This window comes from Triturus cristatus, chromosome 4_2 (assembly GCF_964204655.1).
Source record: "Triturus cristatus chromosome 4_2, aTriCri1.1, whole genome shotgun sequence".
In the NCBI taxonomy this organism is placed as follows: Eukaryota; Metazoa; Chordata; class Amphibia; order Caudata; family Salamandridae; genus Triturus; species Triturus cristatus.
In genome coordinates, this window is record NC_140586.1 from 884,161,223 (window position 1) to 884,188,580 (window position 27,358).

Consider the following 27,358-nt stretch of genomic DNA (forward strand, 5'->3'; position numbering starts at 1 on the left):
ATATATTGAAGTAGCAAACAAAAATGTATAGAAATATGGTCTTCAGTTTATTGGGGTTTGTTAGTGGTGAAGTAGTTATCAAAAGATTCCCATATAGCTCTGTGTTGTGGTTTCCATGGGGAGTGTCGCAAAGCAATGCTATCAGCTCCCAAGATATGTGATACCCAACTAAGCCTGGCTTGAAAGGAAGTCTTGTGTGTAGTCTTCCAGTTAGAGGTGATCGTCTTAACTTCCAATGTCAGTAGAAGGTGGTCGGCAGGGCATCTGATGTTCGGGTCGAGGAAGCCTTTAATGAGATATGAATTTTCTCTCTTAGCAGCTATAATAAATAGGTTTGAGATAATGGAAAAAACCTTATCCCAAAAGGGGCCAACTGATTTGCAGCTGAAAATGAGGTGAGCAAGATTTCTGTTTTCTTCATTGCAGTTCCAACAGACAGGGTTCTCTAAAAAGTTTAGTGTGTGCAGGGGAGAAAGTGTCCCAAAAACTTTGTGAATAAGCCAGAATTTCGTTTGAGATAGTACTGATGAGATCTTATGTGAGGTGACAGATTTCCATATGTTGTCTAGTTGGTCTCAGATGTGGTTGTAGAAGAATGAGTATCCCAGTATTTTGTTCTCATATTCATTCTCAACTCCATGGGTTGTATTAAGTGATATAATTTGGACACCTGATGGCCTAGTATGTTAAATTTAGTAAGGAGTGTTGGCAGGGACGGTTCTCTATAATGATGTTTAGATTTGGTAATAACTGTCTTTAGTTTAAAAAAAATTATAGAATTCTTGATCTATCTGGTATTGGGTTTGTTAGTTCGAGAAGGTTAGAGAAGAGTTTCTGGATCCTAGTTGTTGAGGAAAGAAGATGCCTCTGGTGATCCATGATTCCAAGTGTAGAGTCCGGCCATCGTATGTGATGTTCAGGTTGTGCCAGAGAGAGGCTAAAGAGGAGAATTTCATCTGGGAAGGTAGTTTTTTATCAAAGGTTAATAGGGCATTACTAGTATTTTTTAGAATGTATTTAGAAGTGGTGATATGCTTGCAGTTGGTTGTAAGTAGAGTAACAGGGTGTAGTTTATACACTAGGTTTCTTTCAACCTCTAGCCACGTGGGGGTGTAGCTATCAGGTACTTGGAACCAGGTAGTACCTTGTTTAACAGCTGTCTGGCAATCTCTAAAATTGGCTAAATTGACGTCACCTAGAATTTAGGGCAGAGTTTTTTCAGGGATATTCTAGCTTTTTTACCTTGCCAAATAAATTGTGTTATTAATTTCTCTAATTTATGATGGAAATAATCTGAGAGTAGTAGAGGAAGCATGTTGATTAAATAATTAATTATTGGTGTGATTATCATTTTTATTGTTTCAATCTGGCCCAACCCGGTGATGAATTTAGGTGACCAACTATCAAGTAAGTCTTTTGTTTTCTTTTCTGATGAGTGAGTTTTTCATTATGTTTTATAATGTTTCACAACTTTCCTCTGGAAGTTGATTAGTGTTATATCCAGGTTGCCTTGTACGTCAAGAAGGTGAGGTTCAAGCGCCAACAGGAATAAAGAAGGGACAACTGGACTGCCTTGTCTGGTACCTTTTTCTAATTTAAGTGGGTACGACAGGGAACCGTTAGCACCGATACAGGGACTTGGGTTGCTATATAAAGTCATAATCATTGTTATAAATCCTTCTCCTAAGTTGAAGGCTTTTAGGGATTTCCTCGAGAAAGATTCATGATACTCTATCAAATGTTTTTTCAGCATCAAGTGCAATGGCTATAGAGGGCGATGTGGATGATTTTGCCTTGTCCAGAACATGGCATAGAAGGGGGGTGTTATCGTTGGACATATACATTTTTAAAAAAATCCTACTTTGGTATTACTTATGAACTGTAGTAGATAAAGGTTTAGGCGCTTGGCTACTATTTTTGCATATATTTTGCAATCCAGGTTAATCAGGGAAACGGGTCTGTAATTTTCGGGAAGTAAGTGTGAGGGCCTTAACTTTTTTGGGTATCACTATTATGTTGGCTTCCGCTGTGGTATCGGTGACAGTGCCAGAGTTTGCAAAGTGGTTAAATAGATGTAACATAGTTGTTTGAAGTGACTGGGTGAATATCTTGTAAAATGTGGTTGTAAAGCCGTCCAGGCAAGGAGCCTTGCTTTCCCTGAGTATACCAATTACTTTAGCGATTTCAGTCAGAGAGATTGGTTTTGATAGCGTCATTTTATTTTATTCAGATAAACGAAGTATATATATTGTTTAGGTATTTCCTACATTGCTCCTGTGTCGTTACTTGTTCCTTAGAATATAACTTCTCATTAAGTTTTTTTAAGGTGTCTAGGATTTTCTTCAGATCTCATTTTTGCTATCTTTGATTACCATGATCTTTCTATGGTTCTGTTTGTGTTTACTGTATGAGGCCAACATTTTGCCTGCTTTATTGGCTTCGCCAAGTTTGAGGCCTTTAAATGTATTAATCCACAGCATTTTCACTATGAGCTTTGTTGCAATTGTATTTTTCTTGTGTGAGTAGGGAGAGAGTAGTTTTATTTGGATTTTTAATGTTTGTTAACCCTTTCAGTGCCACGCCCTTTCCCCCTCCTGTGCCGGGCGTTGCACTAGTGGGTGGGGTTCATGACGAGATAGTCTCGTCATGGGCACAGCGCAACCGTGCTCCATGACAAGACTATCTCGTCATGGGCACTGAATTCAAACTGCTTAATTTCTTGTGCGGTGTTCTTTGCTTTGTTGATTTTTGCTTTACTATCAATGAGGGGGGGTTCTTAGTGTAGCTTTGAGAGCATGCAATAAAGTTTGTTTGTTTATAACCTTTGAGGTGTTATCAACAATGAAATTTGATACAGTTTCTTCAAATTTCTTAATGTTGTCTGGATTTGCTATATTATCGTTATTGAAATGCTATATCCTAGTAGGGGTTTTAGGGTTCGTTACGGCTAAAAGTGTATGAATGCAAGAATGGTCAGAGATTAGTCTTGACAATATATTTGTTTGGTTTATTAGATGGGTGTGCGACCCAGAAATGCAGATGTATTTGATTCTAGTTTAAGAGTTGTGCAGAGCAGAAAAGAATGTGTAATATCTGGAGTCAGGATGTTGTAACCACCAGGTGTCTTTCAAGATCATATTTAGAGCATATTTAGTTTATGATTTTGTGGGATTTAGGTGGATGGTAATTACAGGTGGATTGGCGATCAAGGGTCGTGTCTAGTGGGAGACTGAAATCGCCACCTACAATTTAATTGGAGGGTACATGACTAATCTTGTCTGTTATTTTATTCCTGAAGGAGGTATCATATTTGTGCGGGATATATATATATTTTTTTTTTTATCCAGCAAACACTGAAGCTTCTCAAGATGCACTCGATAGTGCATCTGCCATTCCGCATCACGGTTCAGCCGGACCCAGCCAGTCATGTTCGTTATATTGCCTGACGCGTTTCTGTGGCCAACGTACCACTTCATCAGAGGCATTTCTCCTGTTCGCATTGGAGCGCTCTTTATACTGCATGCTGATTGGTTGAAAAACCCCTCATGGGTTCAACTACGTACTTGATTTCTTCATACAGCATGCTGGGATGTGTAGTCACATCGATCTTTCATTAAACACCTATAGTAGGTTCCAATGCGTGAAGATTTCAGACAGTCAGTTTAAATCCTTGGTAGGATCTGGATGTGATTGGAGTCTTGTACGTAGTTGAACCCAAGAGGGTTTTTTTAACCAATCAGCATGCAGTATAAAGAGCGCTCCAATGCGTACAGGAGAAATGCCTCTGATGAAGTGGTACGTTGGCCACAGAAACGCGTCCGGCAAGACAACAAACTTGGATGGCTGGGGCAGGCTGAACCATGATGCTTAATGGCAGACACACTGTTAAGTGCATCTTGAGAAGCTTCGGCGTTTGTTGGATAAAATTATGACACGGGTGCCCTCGTAGAAATGAGAGGCTGAGGGAAAGGAACCGTCCTGCACCGGTTTCCAGCACAGTGCGTCGATGAAATGTGCCTGCTCCAATCACATCCAGATCCTACCAAGAATTTTAAATGATTATTTGAAATCTGTATGCATTGGAACCTACTATACGTGTTTAATGAAAGCTCGATGTGACTACACATTCCAGCATGCTGTATGAATAAATCTAGTACCTAGTTGAACCCATGAGGGTTTTTTTAACCAAACAGCATGCAGTATAAAGAGCGCTCCAATGCTTACAGGAGAAATGCCTCTGATGAAGTGGTACGTTGGCCACAGAAACGCGTCAGGCAAGACAACTAACTTGGATGGCTGGGGCGGGCTGAACCATGATGCCGAATGGTAGACGCACTGTCGAGTGCAGCTTGAGAAGCTTCGGCGTTCGTTGTATAAAAATAAATAAATGTATATATATATATATATATCCACAAAGAGGTTGCCCTGCTATGAGAACTCGCCAAGTAACAGGACATCAATAGATAACGCCATGTTGCTTCTGTCCAGAGTTGATTTATTCACTACATCCCAACGCGTTTCAAGGCCTTCCGGCCCCTTCGTCAGAGGAGAGAAGCGCCAACAAACAGAAAGAATACTACTCCGGTACTTATACACGCATGCGCCAATTCTTCACAAGTGTGTGTCATTAATTAGCATGCTGGTACCTGTAGTCCTGATAAACAGTACAGTATTACCTCCGTGGGCTCTGTTGTTTGGCTGCCATATCTTAGTCAATTAAAATACCCCAGTGGGCCTCCTGGCTGAAGAACAGGCAATTTACATGTATGCCTCATTGTGCCTTTAATATCCGACGTGAAAATACAATCCTTCGTCGTAGGCCCCGCAAGCACTCTCACGGTGGCCAGTTCTCTGCGGCCAGGCTGCCGCAATTAAATCCACAAAGAGGTTGTCCTGCTATGAGAACTCGCCAAGTAACAGGACATCAATAGATAACGCCATGTTGATTCAGTCCAGAGTTGATTTATTCACTACATCCCAACGCGTTTCAAGGCCTTGCAGCCCCTTCGTCAGAGGAGAGAAGCGCCAACAAACAGAAAGAATACTACTCCGGTACTTATACACGCATGCGCCAATTCTTCACAAGTGTGTGTCATTAATAATGCTTTGAAACGCGTCAGGAATGGTGAACTTTGACTCTGGACTGTGTAAGCAGTTGAAATAAATTCGTGGTGTAAGCCAACCTGCAGCAGGCTCGTTCTCGCCTCAGGGCAATTTTGTTTGGATTTAAATGCGGCAGCCTGGCTGCAGAGAACTTGCCACTACTTGTGTTGTGGGGCCTGTCGACTGAATGTATTTTCATGTTGGATTCAAGGCGCTGCAGGGCAGAAAGACGTAATCAGCTGCTATCCCGGCCTGGAGGCCCACTTGGGCAGTTTATTGAATTTTATGTGTCACAGATTAAATGGAACCCACGGAGGTAAAATAGTGCCTATTATCATAAAACTACAAGCGCCAGCATGCTTTTCATGAAGCCCACCTGGGAACAATTTATCAGCGCATGCGTGTAAGTGCTTGGGGCAGTGTTTCCACATATTTACCTGTGACTTTCCTCCGAAGAAGGAGCTTTTATGCTTTGAAACGCGTCAGGAATGGTGAACTTTGACTCTGGACTGTGTAAGCAGTTGAAATAAATTTGTGGTGTAAGCCAACCTGCAGCAGGCTCGTTCTCGCCTCAGGGCAATTTTGTTTAGATATATATATATATATATATATATCTCGCACCCACTAATTTAAGTGGGTGCGACAGGTAACTGTTAGTGCAGATATTATATATATACATATTAATGATTCCCATCTTCGTAAGGTTGCTATGATAAATGTACCTTCTTCATCTGTAGAGTATGATTCAACTGGGGAGTTGGAGTGTTTAGGGATTAAAATAATTACCCTTTTGGATTGCGAGATAGCAGTGATTTTCGTCTCCTGAGGGAGAATAATATCTCCTTTGGTTTTATACAGATAGTCTATTATTTTGCATCTTTTAACAGGATGGTTTAGTCCCTAGTCGTATTATTAAGTCGTAATATGAAATGAGAAGAGTGATTCCTAAACATTGCTGTTGAAACAGTTGTCTGTGGAACTCCTGGAAGAGGTAGTGTCGATAAGAATAGTGTCTGTGATGTAAAATAGCTAAGGGTAGGAGACAAGCTAAAGGACTATGGTCTTACCATGTGAGTGAGAAGGCGTAAATGGGTTATTTAATAATGTTGTGTAAATTAGGTGTTGTAATGATAGAAATAAAGTGAAATTAAAAAAGAATAATGTGTGGATGAAAGTAATATGAAGGAAATAAAACATCAAAGCCCCCTCCCCAACCACCTGTCCCTCCCACTCACCCTCCTCCCCAAACCATTGAACGCTGAGGAGGCGACGAAGTAGAGTGCTCATCCCCCAGCGCTGTGCAAACTTTATATTGTAGATAGCAACTTGTTCAACGTTAAATTCGATAGAAAGACAATATGAAAAACATTTGATTTGCTTGACAAAACCGTTTGCAGACAGAATAAGGCTAATTGTGTAATAAGGCTAGCTAAATACATATATATCTCTAAAGTTACTAGATATGTAACTCACAAAACTCACAGAACATGGTAGTGATCGGGAACTGGTCTCACCTCTTTTGTCATGTGCAATTAAGTAAATGATAGATTCCTTAAGTACTTCTCAGGGTGCTGTTTGGTAAATTCACATCCCTCTACCCAAAATGCAATACCCACTCGAGCAACGACTCGTGTTACACACGAGACACTAGAGACCAACATACTCCTGCAAATAGTCTATAAACAGTTAGATATACAAATTTGTGATGTAGTCGTTATGAACTGAAGAAATGTTCCACACTGCAGACTCCAATATTGTTTAGACAATGTTTATATATTTTTTCACATGATACAAGCAACAGCTGACACGCGTTTCATCACAAAATTGATTTTTTCAAGGCTGCAATGTATACATGTAAACATATCAGAGAACAATTCATGATAATAAGTAATAAGTGATTGAAACCGAATAATACAAAAAAAATCATCGTATTATTCAATTTTTGGGAACAGTGCGCAGAACGGCAAGGAAAAACCTGCGCTAGGTGTAATAATTAACAAACCGTTTTAAGAAGGGCTGGATTCAAAATAATGCCCCTTGTGTACATAGTGATCAAGTCCAAAGATGAAGCAAGTGTCATCCTATGTGTTGCCATCCCAAAGGTATGTGCAAACCATTAGCCAGGTGATCCAAGAGCGTGAACAAATAAAACAGAAAGAAGAGCCAATGTCCCTCATTAGACTAACCATAAAGTGCACTGGAAAAAGGAAAGTAAAGGCACCGCACCTTCCATGTCTGCAAGGTTGTGGATAGTGAGACATAGAAAAGATGAAAAAGTCATGTGCCACTGACCTAGAGCATCAAAGAAAAGGTTGGTGGTCTAAAGGCGATCCAGAGGATAAGTCCCAAAACAAACAGGAGCTGCTGATATGTAATACAAAGTAATAATGATGATAATTACAGGGATCATCTACAAAAAAGAGATTTTGTGATAACGGTAACCACAAATACAAAGGAAAACTAACATGTAATGTTAGAAATTGAGAAGTTCCAACGGTGGACCTTGTCTGTCAAAGAGTCAGGTTTTGAGGTTGCTCCTGAAGATGGGGAGTGATGTTGTCTGCCTGAGGTGGAGCGGTAGGGTGTTCCAAGCACTGGCCGCGAGGAAGGAGAAGGCGCGGCCTCCTGATCTGGTCTTTCTGGCGTGGGGAGCCACGCGTAGGAGAGCTGGGCAGATCATAGGATTCTTTGGGGTGCGTGGAAGTTGATTCAGCTGTTGAGGTATGTTGGTCCATTGTTGTGGAGGGCTTTGTGTGTGTGGGTGAGGATCTTGAAGGTAATTCTTGCCTCGATGGGGAGCCAGTGGAGTGTGCGCATGTGTTGGGAGGTATGGCAGTGTCGTGGTAAGTTGAGGACCAGTCTTGCTGCGGCGTTCTGGATTTTTTGTAGCTTGCGGGTGAGGTTTAGGTTTATTCCGGCGTGGAGTGCGTTGCTGTAGTCGAGTCTGCTGGTGACGAGGCTGTGGGTTACAGTTTCTCTGTGCTTGAGGGGGATCCATTTGAAGGTCTTACGTAGGAGGTGGAGGATGTGGAAGCAGGAGGATGTGATGGAGTTGATCTGGCGGTCCATTTTGAGCTCGCAGTCTAGGATGATTCCAAGGTTGCGTGCGTGGTCAGCAGGGGCGGGTGGGCTGCTGAGGGCGGTAGGCAACCAGGTGTCGTTCCAGGTGTCGGGGTGTGGGCCCATTATGAGAACTTCTGTTTTGCAGGGGTTGAGTTGTAAACAGCTGCTTTTCATCCATCTGGTGACGGCTTCCATGCCTTCTTGGAAGTTGTGTTTGGCTGCGTTGGCTTCGTTGGACAGGGAGAGGATGAGTTGGGTGTCATCTGCGTATGAAACAATGTTGAGTCCGTAGGTTCTGACGATGGGGGCGAGGGGAGCCATGTAGACGTTGAAGAGAGTTGGACTGCGGGAGGACCCCTGGGGGACTCTGCAGGTGGTTGGTGTATGGTCCGAGAGGAAAGGGGGGAGTCTGACCCGCTGCATTCTGCCGGAGAGGAAGGAGTAGATCCAGTCGAGGGCCTTGTCACGGATACCTGCATCGTGGAGTCTGCGCGTTAGGGTGTGGTGGGATACCGTGTCAAAGGCGCTGAGAGGTCGAGGAGGATGAGGGCTACTGTTTCTCTTTTGTCCAGTAGGGAGCGGATGTCGTCTGTTGCGGCGAGGAGGGTGGTTTCTGTGCTGTGGTTTTTTCTGAAGCCAGATTGTGACGGGTCGAGGATGTTGTGTTCTGCGAAGAAGGTGGCGAGTTGGCTGTTGATGGCTTTCTCGATGACTTTAGCTGAGAACAGGTGCAGGGAGATGGGTCTGCAGTTTTTGAGGTCAGTGGGGTCTGCTGAGGGCTTCTTTAGGAGGGGATTGATCTCGGCATGTTTCCAGTCATCGGGGAAGGAGGTGTTCGCCAGGGAGCGGTTGATGATGTGGTAAAGCATGGGTGCGATGGTGTCAGCAGCTCTGTTGAAGATGGGGTGAGGCAGGGGTCCGTGGGGGTCCCACAGTGGACTGACTTCATCGTCTTCAGTGTGTCTTCCGTGTTGAGGGTTGTCCAGCTGTCATTCGTAGGCTTCAAGGCATCGGGGTGGTTGCTGGGGGTTCCGTCTGTTGGTTGTCTTCGAAGTTGTCGTAGATGTTTTTGATTTTGCGGTGGAAGAAGGTGCCGAGTTTGTTGCAGAGGTCTTGTGAGGGGGAATGTCAGTCGACTCGCTGGCGGGTTGGGCGAATTCCTTGATGATGTTGAAGAGTTCCTTGCTGTTGAGTTGTTGTGTGGAGATTCTGTCTTCAATTGCAGCTTTCCTCGTGTTTCTGATGAGCAGGGGGTGAGCGGTGGTGACTGGTTTGAAGTTGCTGTGGGCTTCTTTGGATTTGAAGTTCCTCCAGGTCTTCTCGAGGCGGCGGCAAGTGCGCTTGGACTCTCAGAGTTCGGGGGTGAACCATCTGGCCTTCTTGACGTGTGCGTTGTTCTTCTTCTTGAGCTGGGCTATGGTGTTGATGCTGTTGGTGACCATCTGTGTAGAGTTCGGGCGGCGGTGTTGGGGGCGTCATCTTCCGTGGTGGTGGAGGTGGAGTTGCTGAGTGAGGAGGTGAGCTGGTCGTCAGTGATTTTGGTCCAGTTTCTTCTTGGGAGCCGGTGCTGGTGTCTGTGGAGGGTGGGTGTTCTGAAGGTGAAGTGGATGCATCGATGGTCTGTCCACTGGAGTTCGTGGTGTGGCTGAAAGTGATGGAGTTTCCTGTTACGAAGAGACAGTCGAGGGGGTGTCCCGCGGAGTGCATGGGTTCAGTCATGATCTGGCAAAGTCCAATGTTGTGAAGGTTGTCTAGGAGGGATGCGGTTTTGGGGTTTAGTTGGTTGTCGAGGTGGAAGTTGAGGTCTCCAAGCAGGGTGTAGTTAGTGGATGCGATGGCATGCGGGGAGATAATGTCCGTGATGGAGTCGGTGATAGGTCCGTAGGGTTCAGGGGGTCGGTAGATGAGGGTTCCCCGGAGGAGTGGTGGTAGGGCTGGCTTGTATCTTGAAGTGCAGGTGTTCCATCAGGTCTGTGGGCTCATCGTGGAGTGTGCTCAGGCGGAGGGTGTAGTTGTGGACGACGTCGATTCCTCCTCCTGGGCGGGTGGGCCGGTCTTTCCTGGAGATTTTGTATCCTTAGGGAATGGTGATGGTGATGTCTGGTCCTGAGGTGGTGTTGGTCAAGGTTTCTGTGAGGAATGCTATGTATGGGGTGGTGATGTCGAGGTTGTCCCAGATTTTGGTGGCGTGTTTGTAGAGTGATCTGACGTGGAGGAGGATGCATTGCAGGGTCTTCGGTTCGGGTGTGTTCTTACGGTCGGGTTGTGCTGGGTCCGTGTTCCTGGCAGTGCTGTAGGTGTGCCGGCAGTGGTGACAGCTGAAGGGTCCGTGGGTGTTGGCTGGTGATGCTAGCTTGCAGTTGTTGTTGCGCCCTGGGTTGAGTGTGTGGAGTGCTGCTGGGTCGTAGCGTTAGTGGGGCAGAGGCCCAGGGTTCCTGGCGCTGGTTGTGGCCGGGTCGAGGACAGGAGCCGACAAGTTTGCCTTCGGCGCGCCGGCGGGGAGGGCTGGACAGCTGGATTGGGTCAGTCGCGCTGGTCGTGCTGGGGAGAGGGGCCGCGGGGGCCGCAGGGTAAACGGGAGGGAAGGAGGAATAAGGAGGAAGAAAAGGAAGTAGCAGAAAAGTAGAAAAGCGCAGAACAGTAGAGGAGTGCAGAAAAGAGATTAAAGTGAGGGTAAAAACGGGAAGCGGAGCGAGAGAAAGGAGACAGAGGTCCACTTGACCACCAGGGATGAGGCGATCGTACGGGGTCTTTTTAAGTCCGTTTTCACCAATATACCAGTATAATTAGAGACAGACAATGAGCCGACAAACGTATAATCTAAGTATCTCTTGAATTATTCTGACTATACCTATTATTTTCTCTAGCTGGATATTCTCCAGTTGATTAAACGCTAGTTTTGGGTTCAGGCACAAGTAGCCATCCATACTAACTCCATCATAGCACCGATTGGGTTACTAACGCACAAATCAAGGCTGCCAAAGTTCAGGGCATTTATGACCACATGAATTGGAACACTCATTATATGACTGAGTACCAGGCTAACTACATGTGAATTGTCATGTCTTGTGTCTGTTTCTATATAAATTCTTCTCTCCTTACAGATTGCTAACACGTTCAGAAGTCCTGAAGGCGAGAAGTGGTGAACCATGAGTAATTCGGTTGCCTTTGAGACCATAGGTTAGGGTGCAACTTAGTGTGTGCATACCACCATGGTCTCTGGTCCTGAAGAAAGCCTTGAGAGTAGCATTTAAAGGCTGAAACATGTAGACTTTATTTTTTATATATTTAGGATGTAACTGATTAATGTACTCAGGCACAACATCCACTGCACATTTTTAATCTAGTCTTACTATTCAACTATTAAATTCATTAGGAGTAGTAAAGACTATTTGACTCCCACTTTTTGCACTTGCACACATCACAAAATAAAAAATCCCGCTCCGCTGTAATCAGGCGTTGTAGAACACCAGAGAGGTACTAAGCCTCTCTGGTGGGAGCCCAATGATGAAGCATGTCACCAACTAGGTTGGTGAGTGAGGGCCGTTCATAAAAAACATGAGTGATGTCTTAAAATAGCCCTTCACTTTTTGGCTTCACTCTTCTGTTGGAAGCATTAATTTCCCTCTCTCTCTTTTTGTTTATACACATAACAATCACACCATGGTCTCTAACCAACAAAAGAGTGTACATTTTGAAGAAATTACTTTTGAGGACTGGAGTCATGAACATTCTGAGGTAGAACTACCCCGTGGAAAAATGATGGAGAGCGCGCGCTGCTCTGGTTCTGTACGAGTTCTGAAGAGCGCGTGAGTGCATGCTGAAAAGCAGGCGACTGGCTATTTCCTTTGGGAGTGACATGCTGTCAGTCCGAAATTCTGACTTTCCATGAAACAAGCTTTCTGATTTACCTTTGCATTTCATCGGCTGGTGAAGCTGCATATGCTAATACCCTACAGCTGGGGGAGTAGCCAATCTCCTGACTATTGCGCGCTGTGCTTTAGTTCACTGAAATCTAGGTTCGTATGAAAACTTGATTTACATATTGGTATTTTAATGTGTATCTTTCTTTCTCTATCACTTTCCCCTCACTACAACCAGTTATTGATTAAGATATATTACTGCCTTGATTTGTGTCTTGTATTGTGATTTACCTGTACTAGAAGAAATACGTTTGAAGGTTCTAATGTATTTTGTTTTTGTCCATTGATCATTCATATGAAGTTTAGATAAAAGTGCCTATATAAATATACAGAGTTCGTTTTTCTTTATATGAAGGAATTATTGACATGACATTTGTTTGACATTTGTTGTTAGACAGACATTTCTTTCATTATAGGTCCTCGTGGGGGAAATGTTTTCTGTCCCTATTAGCTCAACAGAAAGCTCTATCAGAGGGCCTCATGGAAATCTGAGAGGTTATAGAGTTTAATATGGCTCAAACGCTTGGTTTTAGTAAATGATTTCATATGTGTTATATTGATAACCACATTTTTGCACCTCTCCTGCTGGATCACAAAAGAAGCGCTATGAAAGGTGATGCATCACTGGTTTCCCCAGCGATGCCCCTCTATACATACCACTCATATACTAGTTACAGCTTTAGGTAGATGCATATGGTCAAGATTTTGTTTAAACAACAATTGATCTTGGTGAAAGAGATGAATCATGACTTAAGACAACAGGGTGCACATTAGAATGTTGTGCCATACATTAAATATTATTATTCACTGAGAAACCCGGCTTCATTGACTAGTCCCACAATATTCTGCAGAGCAGAGGTTTATTGATTATACCTTCTTTGTTGTTTGACTTTTCTCAAATATGTTTTAGCTATTTTTAGTTTGACAGTATTATCCACCAGGATGGGAGCTCCCCGGCTTGATCAAGAGTCTGAGTTGGGTTACTCTAACTATAGTGCTTGTTGAGGTAGCACACTAGCCTTGTGGCCTAATAGTTGAAAGCTCTGGTGCATCTGATTAGCCAGTGCACCAATGGTGCACTAAAGCCAAGTCTGTTAGCACCCTTTCACTCCTGAACCATGCTCAGCACCTGAAACACTCTCTTAAAAACATCTCTTAAGTCAAAAGGCTCTGTCCATATTTCCTACACCTTGACTGCTCTTCACGCTTTCATTCCATGAAGGTAGGACCGGTTCTTCTATTAATTCACCTGCACCTCACTTGAAATGTCCTGCAGTCAACATCCCTTTTCCAGCCCAAGCCTGTGAGCAAGATTTCCCAAACACGTAATACCCAAGCCTTTCATAGGACTCTCCTCCTACTCAAGCTTTGCAATATCACCTGTACAAACCACTGTGGGCACATTTAAAGGAAACATACAGAGGTGTGCTCATTCTTTCCACAAGATAGAAAATGCACCAGAGCAGAGCACCCTGCACATAACACAAAGATAAAGTGCCTTCTTCGACTCTCAAACGTTAGGCAAGTACACAGTCCCTACACAGCTTTTGAATAAACAAAGGCCCACATGCTTAGCACTGCTTTTCAAATACACAAAAAAAATCCATAGGCACAGCTGAACAATGTTAAATAAAAATAATTCACAGAGTCAAACGCAACGGCAAATGATCCAAAGCTTGCTGCAGGCCACCAAGGTTCTTTACTATCTCAGCTGCTTCATACAGCAACACAGTTTGCTGCCACTAAAGTGTTCTTCCTTTAAAAAGGTGCTATGCATGTGGTATTTGAATAGCACAAACCTAGCCAGAAAAACTGTGATGCTCCCTAACAGGTCAAAGGCAGGCACATAATCAACGAGCGATAGGTGAGGCAGCAGGATAAAGGTTTGTTACTGCATTGTGACTGAAGAGCCTGTAACTAACGGTATGTGTGTTAATTCCTTAGCAGCTTCTCTACTATGACCAGGTGGAGCTGCTGCAAGCCAAGATCAAGCAGGAATAATACATTTACAGCCCAGCAGTATTGTTAGATAAAGGACTGGGTAATATGAAGCTGACTTACAATAACACGCACTGAGCACCCATTTCAGCCAATCTTTACTGTTTGTCTGAAGAATAGAGGAACAGGAAGGGGTGTTAAAAGCCAACCATTAACCCTTCACCTGCCGCATTTAAATATTAATGAGATAATGAGATGCAAACATACCTCCATTTTGCATGAGACTGTTGCAAACAATCGATGGGCAATGAGACAGGTGAGCAAAACAATGAAACGTTACCTGAAAGAACAAATTCAAAAAGAGAGTTAGGAGAAGATAAATGGATATTAGTAATGGCAATGGGGACAAACAAGAGAAGGAAATAAACAAAACATTCTTTAGATAAACACCAGCCTCATGAATGTTTAGAGATTTTTTAAAAAGTCACAATTTTTTCACATTTTTTGTATCACACTCAAAGAAAAAAAAGATTTTAGAACCCATAGAAACTGAAAACAGAAAAGCGTTAGTCCGGGGTGTGGAATTTAATAAAATATCTACTTGTCCATGGGGCAGGTTGGTTTTTAAATCTACTTGTCCTGTAACAACAGCCACTTGTCTCTTTTGTGCCATATAATGCGGCAACAAATTATGGCAGCAATCTCATAATATAAGAGCTCAGAAATAGCCTCTCTGATTATGCCAGAGCTCGTTCCAGAGTAGGGTTTGTATGCTAACAATTCCCTCATTCTGCCACCTTTCCGCAGCTCTACATACTGGGGCTGAAGGTAATAGTAAGCAACAATTCCAGGGTTGGAATGCCCTTTTGAGTCTGTGCAAACCTACTAACTTGCATGGTTTAAGGGTTTTTACCAACTCTTCTCTAATATTTTCCCATACTGGGAATGGTTGGAAATGTACTCCTGACAATGACAGACATAAAACTTCTTCCTGGGTTGGAGGGAAAGCAAACTTCGAAACACTCAGAGTTTTGCATGGGCGAATCTACACCTGCATATTTGCTCATGCTAAAATGCAGTTCACAAATATTTGAAAGGAGTACTATTTCTTGGCCTGCTTCTGTGAGGTCTTGTGAATTCACGAAACCCAGATATCGGCACTTAATGGAAGGACATGGCTGCACTTTTTAGACTGTATTTAATAAGTGGGCCCCTAATTTGGTCTAGCGTTAACCATGACCTTTTGTGTTTATTACAATTCTGTCTTTCTCTGTCTATCAGTTAGCTTCACTGTGAGTAACAGCATTCTGTTCTTTCACCAGAAGCATATCGACACACAGTTGTTTTGTTTAGTGACATGAACTACTGTGGCAATGAGTGCTTTTTGAGACCGAAACACAAGGTTTGCTTTTGCCAATGTTTGTTATAATGTTGAGGGCCATGCAGCACCCATAGGTTTTACAAAAAACATGCGAAAACAAGTCATGTGTTGACAAAACAAAAAGGTTGACCAACAATTTCAGAGCTACTGGCTTCACCAATGCTTGTTTATTTTGATGTTTCCCATAATCTTATTACAACTGGTTACACTGATTTTCCACTATTAATATTTTGAGGAAATACTAGCATACGTTAACACATTTTACCAAATGATGCTGCAAAGAAATGGTACCTAAAATTTTACAGTAGTTCAAATAATTATTTTACCATTTTTTTGTGAACAGTTTATCTTGAAAGCAAAGAATCATCAATCTTGCTTTCAAGCTGCTGCAAATATTTGCATCTAATCAGCAAGCATTCTGGGAGTATTATACATAGCCTTATATTGCTAAACATTGCAAACGTGTGCACACATTTTTATACTGGAACCACTGTCAGTAGTGCAGTCTGAACTTCCAACATTTACTGACACCAATAATAACAGCTTTGCATTAATGAACCATAAATACAAGTTTGAACAGCATTAACACATGGACACAAATATTATCTTAACTGCAGGCAATGCCTTTCCCTGATCCATAATATGGCACTGCAAACTGGCAGCCAAAGGGTTTGTGCTGTAGGGGGTTGGGTCTACTTGTCCCAAGGACAAAATACACATGAAAACTTGTTGCCCTTGACCACAAACAATATATCCTGGTGGTTGGGCTATAGGAATTCCACATCCCTGCTATGTACTTTTCAATGTGCATTATCAGACAAGAGGACGTGCTGCATGCATGGAAGGATTAACTCCTTGGCTACTAGGCCTTTTCTGCCCCTGTGCTAAGCCTTTTTTGTCTATTTGGCGTAGTTCGCGCTTCAGCTCCCATAAAGTTTTCTCCACATAAGGCATCCACGCCAAATTTGCGTCCTTTTCTTCCAACATCCTGGGGATTGTAAAGGTACCCATGGTTTGTAGATTCCCCTAGAGGGTATCAATAAATTAGCCAAACTACAGCCAATTTTGGGGTTTTCGGGGAATCATGGGAAAAAAGTGCTGCCGAAGAAAGTGTAAGTTTTTTTTCCCTGCAAATGGTATCAATGAAGACGTGCAGTGCTAAAAGTCACCATCTTCCCAGATTTTTGGAACAGGCTGGCCTTTGTCAGAAAATGAACATTTTGTACACAGTTTTGGCAGTTTAGTGGGACATAACCTATTTTTCATATTTTTTTGTGCTTTAAACCTCCTTCCACTTAATGGTAGAAATGAGCGTGAAACCATTAATGGATTTCAGAAAGCTGTACATTTCTGTAAAGTAGATAACATTCTGAATTCAGCAAGAGGTGATTTGTGTGGATCCTTCAAGGTTTCCTATAGGAAGTAACAGTTCAAATAAAAAATAATTGAAATTGAGTTGAAAAAACAGCCATTTATGCGTTTCCACCTGTAACTTCTTCTAAGTACGGCAGATTTTTTAAAGCAATATACCGGTACATCTGTTGCACTCTTCTGGTTGTGGGGATAGGACTTGTAGGTTCACCAAGAACCTGAGGTACTCGGAGTCAATAACTAAGCTGCACCTGCAGTATTGATTATTACCGATTTTCCTGCAATGATCAAAGACAAAATTACTGTACCGACTGATCAAATGGACAGGGAGTTCACTAAATGGATCAAGCCACAATTATCGCTTTGGGGACAGGTCCAAACTAAGAAAATGGTGGTAACTCTACAGTTTAACTACATTTTCGGCATGCTGCCTATACTGGTCCCTGCTGGCATCAGAACTATGCCCAATAGACACAGCCATTTAAACATACTTCTGGCAAGGTGAGACACCAGGCTGGCCATGTCCACACTCCAAGCTGCTACTTCTGGCAGACTGAGACTCCTAAAGACGGAAATATATCATATGTCGCCTCAGCTCTCACAGCAAGTATATAGTTTTGCCACAGATCTGGAACGCACCAATTGGGAACTCCTGGAACAACAACTATGGGTGGGGCCACGAGGACCACAGATGAAATATCTGCATCATCCCTCACAATACTTTAAATGGAACTGAATTTGTGAGATTCACTTAACAAAAGAGGAGGGTCTAGCGCTGCAGAAGCGATGCAGGGTGAAAATCACCCCATACTCACCATTTGCTAGGGGCAAGGGGTGCTGGTTTGGATCCTTCCTGGGACCCCGTTTCTCCTACAGATAGCGATCATAGATCAAGATGGTCATTGTGATATTAGCAGGTAAACTGGATGGCAAAGTATAGCCTTTGTGAACATTTATGCCCCCAATGTGGACCAAACGATCATTCCTATCATCCCCAATGCCTCTCCTCACCGGAATACACGGTTACCCTGTGTTACTTGTAGGAGATTTTAAGTCCGTGACTGATGTGACTTTAGATAGATCACATCCCCCGTGCACATCCCCGCTACATAAAACTGCCCAAATGTTTTGATATTGGATTAACGATTGAGGATTTGTGAATACCTGGATAACTTTAACTTTGGAGGGCGGCTTCTATTCGTATTACTCAGGTATGCATAAGCCATCAGTTCGCTTACATACTTTCTTATGCTCGGCTAGCATACATGTGAGGACTAGAAACGTCAAATACCTGGAGAAAAAATACTTCGACCAAAAGCGGTCATTACCGATTCTGGACTGGACGTTGTCCAGTCTCTGCATTCCGACACGGAAGCTCAATACTTCGATGCTGTATGACACAGTGTTCAGATCTGCCCTAGGTAACACGACCAGTAATTACATTATGGAGAATACGGGTATGACCTCCTCCTCACTAGTGGAGTGGGGGGCATTCAAACTAGTGGTACACGGTCATAGTATCTGAGCAGTAGTAGGGACCTGGGCACAGCATCATCCGGAGATCAACCACTAGGAGTACCTCTTAATGAAACTGGAACTACTGACAGAGGGTGAACAGGATCCTTATGACTGACAGTAGAAAGGGAAAACCTCCTCAAACTAGTGGAGCGACTCCAGGATTACGATTATCGAGCATATATTATTAGGGCACACACAGATTGGGATAAAAGTTGCAGATTACTAGTGGGGCTGGCTAATCCTGACAGACAGAGTTTCCAAATACTGCAGATTTGCAAAAGGGGAGGGTGACCTGGTTTACCGGTAGGCCGAAATTAATACGGTGTTTGCTGTCTATTATTCTAACATCTATGGGTGCTCTGATGTGGTCCCCACCCTGCCCGTACAGAGTTATGTTCTGTCAGCAAGTATGAAGAAAACTGTCATCAGCAGTGGCTGCCTCCCTAGGAGGTGATATTACAATCCAGGAAGTGAGGGGGGGGATTAAAGCCTTGGGCAAGGTACCAGGGTCAGATGGCTTGCCCATAGAATTTCATGCATGTTATGTAGACATGCTTCACCCAATCTAGACTACATTGGATAATACAGCAAAAACAGCAGAAGAACTCCTACCGATGATGGGAGAGTACCTGCTTGTTCCCATCCACTAAAAGGGTAGAGTGATATGGTAACATCCTATAGACCCCTCTCTATATGAAATGTGGATTATAAAACGCGTAGTAAAATTTTGGTTACTGGGCCCCCATCTTGGTGATCTTATTCACACTCATCATACAGGTTCTATGCCTAAACGGAGTATGATCCCTAACATTCGCCAAATGCTCCATACCCCATCAATGGACTATCCAAAAGCACTAGCGATCGACACGGATAGAGAAAGCTTTTGACTCTGCGCTGGGACTTCTTTACGCTGCACTGGCCAGCATGGGACTAGGGAATGGCTTCCTCGCCTGATAAAGTCTGCTATATTCGGCCTGATGCCTCAGGTCCAAACCACGGTGACATATCAGCACCCCGTAGGCTAGAGACCGGCACCAGACTGGGTTGCCCGCTGTCGCTGGAGTTATTTGCCATGGCTGTTGAACCGCAGGCCCTGATGCTCTGCACCACCCATCATTATCAAGGAATAGTGATTGATGAACACCCCATCTATATCTCCTCATATGTGGACGATCTATTAGTGTACCACAAAGGGGAATGCTCAGATGTGGAGGGCGTGATTAGCCCTTTGGATGATTTTAGCCAGATGTCGGAATCCATATGAATTGGGATAAATCAAATGCATTCACGATACATGCTCCGACAATAGGCGCTATTTCGGCAGAAATGAGGCAGGATCTGTGCTGGGTACCAGTCACATGTTGCGTTTGTATTTCCCACAACTTGGCTGATCTCCTTGGAGGCAATCTTCAAGTGGAACTGGCTTCCCTGCGAACTTCGACAAATGTTCAACTAACACTACCTCTGGGAGAGAATGTGGCCTAACGGCTAGGGTGGTCGACCTCAAAGCTGGAGAAATGGGTTTGAGTCTCTGCAGGGAGACTCAACATTATGTGATTCTGGGCAAATCACTTGATCTCCCCATGCCTAACGAAAATAAATGTGTCCGTCTGTAAGGTAACTGGTGCTCATGTAAAGCGCTCTGATACCTTCGGGTCTAGGTCGTGCTATATAAAACTCCACAAAAAAAACAACCTCTATCAGTCATGGGTAGGGTCATACTGTCGAAGAGGGTTTTCCTTCCCAGTCTCTTTTATTACTGTGCAGCTCACCCAGTTTGGCTCCCAAAATCCATCTTTCGGGAGATGAAAAGCCTATTGATATACCTCACATAAGGCAATGGATGTTGTAGACTGGATTTAACCAAACTGCAGCTCCCCACTAATGGAGGTGGGTTGGTGGTGCCTGACCTGGAGCTTTATTACCTGGCTGAAAAACTGGAATGGGCAGTTTACTGGAGTCAACTGCAGAGAAGGGGGCAGGGGTGAGGGAAGGAACAGCGACTGGCGTACGGTTTATACCCGATCGTACCATGCTACTGGCTACACTGACTAGCCCGAATGCTTGAACATGCGTTAATTCTGATCTCCAACTGAATACCCTGCAATGTGTATGGGCCTAGGCCTTGCAGAAAACACACGAGGGTTCTGTATGCGAAGAACCTACCCCTGCCAGCATTATTACAACCTCAGCATGAGAGCTATTGGTCCGAGTTATGTGAAAGAAGGGGTATGAAAGTGCTAGGGAACTGATACACAGGTGGAAACCTGAGGGACTTCATGGATCTTATAAACGAATATGCTCTTTCCTCCCACCACTTTACTGTATGGGGCAGTGGCAGTAAATACGTGGACGGCATGTGGGAGGACAAATAAGAACCTCCGGAACAAAGAGGCACAGAAACCATGTGGAAATCATGCCAATCAACAAGGTGGGGTAGACTTTTGAGAAGATTTATTGATGTCCAGCAGTGCCAGTTACATCGGAGTAGAAGGGCCCAAAAGATCCTTGCAACTGTGTTACTATTTAAACCATCACATAAGAAATTCCATAACAGAACACTAACATAGCCAATGGCTGTACACTGCCTTATTACATCATATAACAATAAACAGTAAAGACATCCTATCTGCAGATGCCACACTTATTCCCCCCTTTTCTTTTTAACACCATACACACCCATACAGAACCAGAGACACTACCACACACAAACAAATGCGCACAAAACAGGACAAGAGATCAACACCTAACCAGAGAAAAACAATACTGAAAGTAAATATGAGCAAGCATTTGCAATGCAATCGGTCTCTCATTTGTAAAAGTTAGAGCTATTTGTGTTGTAAATTATATTGTTTATTACTTATGTTTTTCTCTGTAGTGGAGTGGATGTATGCGGTTTATAGTGGAATTATTTGGTTTGAATTGGAATTGTTAGTTGTGGAATTGTGTGGTGTGTAGTATATTTGTGTACTGGAAATATGTGGTATGGTGACTAGATGGGGTAAGAGCTGTATAAAATAGATAGTAAGACTGAGTCATAGGTAGTCTGTGTATGAGGTGTTGAATGAACTCTAATGGAGTAGTAGAAAGAATATATGAGAAAGAGAGAATGAAGGGAAGAGAAGTTTATAGACGCATGAAGAGGCTGCACTTGTGAACTCAGAAGACACTGAAAGAAGGGGAGGAGAGTGTGTGTTTGCGGTTTGTATTTTTAGAAAAGTTATTTTAAAGAAACTGTGCTGAAAGACCTGCAGTGAACCACTACAAAAAATGCAGGATCAGTGTGTGCGTGTGCAATGGAATTATGTGGATAGTAATTATGTGGTATTAAGTGTAGTGGACTTATACCTAGTGGTATTGTGTGTTGTGCAGTAGCATGTATTGAGTGGAATTATATGGCATGAAGTGAAATTGTGAGGTGTGGATTGGATGCATTTGGTGTGTAGTGGAATTATGTGTTGTGGAGTGGAATGTTGTGGGATGGAATGGGATTGTGTGGTGTTAAATTGTGTTGTGTGGAATTGTGTGGCATTGAGTGAAATTATGTTGAGCGGAATTATGTGTCATGGTGTGGAGTGTGTTTATGTGGAATGTTGCTATGTGGCATGGAGTAGATTTATGTGTACTGTAATTATGTGATATCAAGTGGAGTGTAATTATGTTGTGTGGTATGGAATTGTGTGCTGTTGAATTGTGTGGTGTGGCATTGTGTGAAATTGCGTGGCATGGTGTGGAATGATGTAGCGTGTAAATATGGGACATGTTGCAGAGTTCAATTTTGTTGAGTGTAATTATGTGTTTCGGAGCTGTGTGAATATATCTTATGTGGCGTGTAATTATGTGGTGTATATATGTAGTTGTATAGTTTGGAGTGTGCAGTTTTGTTGAGTGCTGTGGATTTTTGGTGGGGGAACTGCAGCTCCAAAATCACACAATAAACCTGGTGAAATTTGTTAATTCAAGTTACATAGCGAGCTGTTACACGTATCACTTACTGTTTTAACCAAGTTGCCTTTTCAGCCAGAAGAGATCCTGTGTTTTTACTTCAATCCCCCCTTCAAGGATTGACAGACAGCTACTCGGTTCTCCCCTTTACTTTAAATCCTGGGAACCATCGCATCATCACCACACAGACACGCGATCAAAAATCATGTCAAAGCCTTCATTCCACTGAGGTCTGGGCCAATCAGGTAGAATATGGGCAGTAGAATGTGTGAAAACAAAATGATTATATGTCGATATGGCACTTCAAGGGGGACTAACCTTCCACAGGTCCGTCCAGAAAGTGTCTCAACTCAAACTTAGACTTTTGTCAAGGTAATAAAAGTGAGAGTCACAGGAAGCCCGTTAGGTCACATGATAGGAAGTCATCAAAGGCAAAATACTTCACACAGACAGGAAGGCCCTTGAAAGTTTCATTCCTTCCTGGATATAAATGTGTTACATTGTGACCTCAACACCAGTACTATGTGTAGCCTATCTGCTTGAGCAGAACTTGCCACAAGACAAAGTCGGCTATTTATATAGTTCATGGTACTTGACTACGCTAAGCACATGATTTAAGTCATTTCATGTTTACATTGTTGTGAAGGGTCCCATGAATCAACACACAGTGGGAGTGCAACGTATGGGCCTCTGTTCTCCACAGTCAAGAACACTAAAGTGTCATATCCATGGGAAAGTGCACCAATATGAGCCATTTTCACAGGGTGGTTGGTGAAGTTAATACTTTTTTTTTTTTAATACAAAATAATTTTCCATTACAAGGCAAAATATATTTAAAACGGCTTGCTCTGTAAGTAGATAGATAGATAGATAGATATGAACTTTATTCGATATGTAAAAACAATATCATAAAAGTACATACAAGTAAATATAAAAACAAGAATTCATTAAAATAATACGTAAAAAATCAGCTAATTTATAACAATCACAAGATTAATTAAAAAATTCAGATACACAACAAGGCTTTAGGACATATATCAACTAAAACTGCATTGATGCCCTGAGCTTCATGGTCATTTTCAGATAAGATGAAATAGCTGCCAAGGCTAGGGGGGTTTCCAAGGTTTTTAATTTGAGGTAAGCCGCTCTGCATGAGCGTAGTCCCCAAGATATAAGGAGAGGTTTCAGGAAAGTAGCCCTTGGCAGTTGGCAAAATCTGCAAAATAAGATGCAATGGATGTTAGATTGCATTGATAAACCATCGCATGGGCATTTCTCCAAGTCATTTGACCAACAATTTGAGTTTGGAAAAGTTAAGAGTCAAAAAAAGTGTCGGTGCGAAAGCGGGTCAGGAGCATACGAATAAAAGGCGATGGTTCTAAGAGTAAATATTGCTGAATCCCATTCATAATGGTCGATTGTTGATAGTCAACAATTGTACTCTTTTGTTTTTCTGAGGACCATCTTTGGCTGCTCAGGTGGTTTAGGACAAGACGTTTTAGAGTAACTTTTGGTATGGCATTTAGTGTTGAAGGATCAGAGAAAAATTCAGGGTGCCCTAAATCAGAGGACAACTTCTTTACATAGTTCAGCCATTTGATGTTCTTGACCTCGTTCAAATTAAGACAGTCTGTAATGATTTCTCTGTTAAAAGGTGTCTCTTGGCTTGTCCAAACTTTATGCCATAGGATGAGGGGGGAGGAATTGATCGTATCCGCTATATATGTAAGACCTAATTCAGTGTGCACCAAATAGGTAGCTGTACTGGGTGGAACAGCCAGGAGGTAATGCAGAAAAGCGTTCTCGTGGCGTTGAATTTGGTCAGCGCGCTCGATCCCCCAGATCCCGGATCCATAAGTGCCGGCTGAAATGCACTTCGCCCGGTAGATCTGAAGTAAGGGGTTTATCGGGCGGCCCCCAAGTTTTTTTAGAAAAGTTGGTCAGTGCACCGATGGCTTTGGACAAAGCTAAACCCTTGGCTTGAGCTGCTGCACGCCAAGTGCCCCTCTTATTAAAAATAATGCCCAAGTATGGGAAACTATCGGTACTATCCAATTTTTTACCATTTAAAAAGGTGGAACATGGTTTTTTCCCGATCCCTGATCCACACGACATGGTGAAGGTTTTAGAGGAGTTAACGTTTAGACCTCTCCTTGACATAAAATCAGAGAATTCATTAACTGCCATCTGTAGGCCCATACGGGTCTGGGACATGATTGCTGCGTCATCCGCGTAAAGCAGAATAGGTATGGGTTTGCCGTTGATAGTAGGGTAATCATAAAAAGTTCTGTTTAGATGATGACCAACAGAGTTGATGTAAAGGGTGAAAAGTAGGGGAGCTAAAATGCAGCCCTGTATGACACCTCGCCTGATGAAAAATCTATCAGAGCATTCTCCACTTCTACCATATCTGACGCGGGCTGAAGCGTCCCTGTACAGCTCTTTGATGAATAAAAGGATAGAAGGATCTAAACCAATCTCTACGAGAGATTCCCATAACAGCTCATGATCTACGCAATCAAATGCGGAGCTAAGGTCTACAAAGGTAATGAAAAGATTCCCTTTTTTAGCCTGAGTGTATTTGGCTATAATAAGGGTCAGGTTCAGACCTTGCTCGATGGTACCTTTGCCATGTCTGAAGCCATACTGCAGATTGGAGATAATGTCTTGATCACTTAACCAGCCACGCGGCAGGGTTGTGGACCAGGGTCAATGCGGACTCGATAATTCTCGCCTCGGTACCTACTCTAACCAGGAACACACTCGGCAACTCTGGGCATTAGCTTGCCTCATCTCCACAACGGCCCCCCACATTCGCCGGGGATGCCTGGTTTCACCTTGGAGATACCCAGGAGGGACCATCTCACAGGGATAGCCAGGACGGGTTCCCCAGCGGTCTACAGCGCCACGACGCCTCAGGGCAGCAGTGCGCTTTACAAGACACATACATTTACATTCATGTATTCTATTTAAAATGATTCGCCCAGCTACCTTCATGAGGGAGTCTAATAATGAAATTGGGCGGTAGTTGGCGGGATTATCCCTTGCGCCTTTTTTAAAAATCGGGACAACGATTGCCTCGGGCCAGGTGGGAATAAAACCAGTAGTGTTCAAGGCGTTCAAGACGTTAGTAAGCAGCGGGCCCATAGGTCTGGCTGTGATTTAAAAACGTCTATAGGAACGCAGTCCGGGCCTGGGGCCTTCCCAGAGGGACTTTCTTTTAGTGCCATCAATACTTCGGTGTGGTCGAAAAGGATGTTCAAAGGAAAGAAAGTGGAGGTGTTTGAATCTGGGGGGAAATTGGGCTGGCTTGCCCGCTCGCTCAGTCGATTAGCCGAATCATGGGGGTTATATAATATACTAAAGTGTTTAACCCAGGTTTCGGCGGTTATAGCTGAGTCCAAATTTGGAAGCTGAGAGGAACGAAAAAAAGGGGTGTTAACTGCCCTCCAAAAGGCGATATTATCCCTCTTAGTGGAAGCTTCCAGGAGAGCTTGCCAGGCCTCTGCCTTCAACTGGTTTTTCCTAGCCTGACGCATAGTGCGGTAGTTTTGTCTGGCTTGCTGGACTTCCAGACAACTTCTGGGATTAGATTTTAAGGCTGCTTTCAAAAGTCGCAATGCCTTGGAGCAATTCCTATCAAACCAGCCATGGCTAGATGATGGGGATTTTCTAGGAGCAGGTGCAAGTAAACTTTTGATTTCCGACAAAATTATGGAAAAAGAGTGACTTATTACCTGCGGGTTTTCTGTGAGTGATAAACACGTTTGGATATGGTCATATGTGTTTATGACCAAAGAGTTAAGAAAAAGGGGAGGGACTACCTTGTCCCATTTTAAATTGAGCCCCATTGTTGTTCCCATCTGTAAAGGTGGAGGATAAAGGGAATTTTGCCTGGCCTGGTACTCGGCGTGCGGAGTTAATTTTAAAGACACCCCGATTGGGTAGTGGTCGCTAATTGCAGTGTCAAGGGTCTCCCAATTGAGCATAATCCCTGAGTACCTGGAGGATATGAGTATATAGTCGATTGTGGTATGACAGCCTCTCCCATTATAGGTAGGTTTAAAACACTTAGATGGGAGGCATAGTTTGTTGGCAAAGGATAGATTAAAACGGGATGTTAGACCATTTAAAAGATCTCCTAATTTAGTGTGGCAAAAGTGACAAGACGGATCATCAATATCGTTTACCATACCACAGGTGCCTTTGATGCTCTGGGGACACAGGGGGCAGTTGAAATCACCCAGCCAAATGATTAGCGTATCGGAGTCATTTTGATTCTCTATTTCGATTAAGTCAGTTTTAGCCCAGTAAGGACCTGGTCCAGATGTAAGCTTGGAATATTGTGGTAAAAGTTAACCAAGACGGTGTTCCTGTGGGAGCCACCGGTTAGACTAATGATCTGATAGTTTAAAGTCCCTGTGACGTAGACTGGTTTTAATCGGCTGTCTACAGAGATGTAGATCGAAAGTCCCCCCTTGCTTCTGCCGTGGGTGCTAGGAGAAGCTGGGGTATGGAAGGTCTGGTATCCTAAAAGGTGAAGCTCTGTAATGGTCCAAGTTTCCTGTAAGCAAATAATGCTATATCGGGAAACAATTTGGACCCATGCTGGATTAGACAGTTTATCAGAAAGGCCTGCCACATTCCAAGATAAAAGACTATCACCCAGAGGGGATTCGTCTGTATGTGACTTACTTACTAAGTGAACCTTGGTTCACTTCTGAGCTAAGGCTCCTAAAACAAGAATGTAAACGGTTAGAGAGACAGTGGAGAAAACACTTTGTGGAAGAGAAAAAAACTAAATACAAACTCTCTCTAAAAAAATATAAATCTGCTCTTAACGTGGCCAAATCCATCTTTTATGCAGAAAAAATAGAGATTTCAGCCAATGCCCCAAGAGAGATGTTCAAGATAGCTAAATCCCTGTTAAAAGCCCCCGACCCGCCATCCTCACTACTCTGCACGGAGGAGGCTGATGCTCACTGCATCAATCTGGCGAATTTCTTTGCTGAAAAAATTCAAAAGATCCTCCTGTCCCTCCCCCCTCTACCTCTTGAAGAACCTATCCTCCCTTTGCCAGATGATACAGATATTACTCTGCCTTGCCTCCCTTCCT

The 27,358-nt window shown here is 43.3% G+C and overlaps 1 protein-coding gene across 2 annotated transcripts in view; it reads right to left on the reverse strand.

Moving 5' to 3' along the window:
- The window catches only part of LOC146835334 (uncharacterized), a 77,891-nt gene that overhangs the window by 17,653 nt on the left and 32,880 nt on the right, over positions 1-27,358 (reverse strand). The window contains exon 2 of one of the 2 annotated variants that reach the window (XM_085602916.1): positions 14,295-14,367. The exons of the other annotated variant lie outside the window; for it this stretch is intronic. The gene's annotated coding sequence lies outside the window, so the exon portion shown is untranslated. The remainder of the gene's footprint in view (positions 1-14,294; positions 14,368-27,358) is intronic. 2 annotated transcript variants of the gene reach the window in all.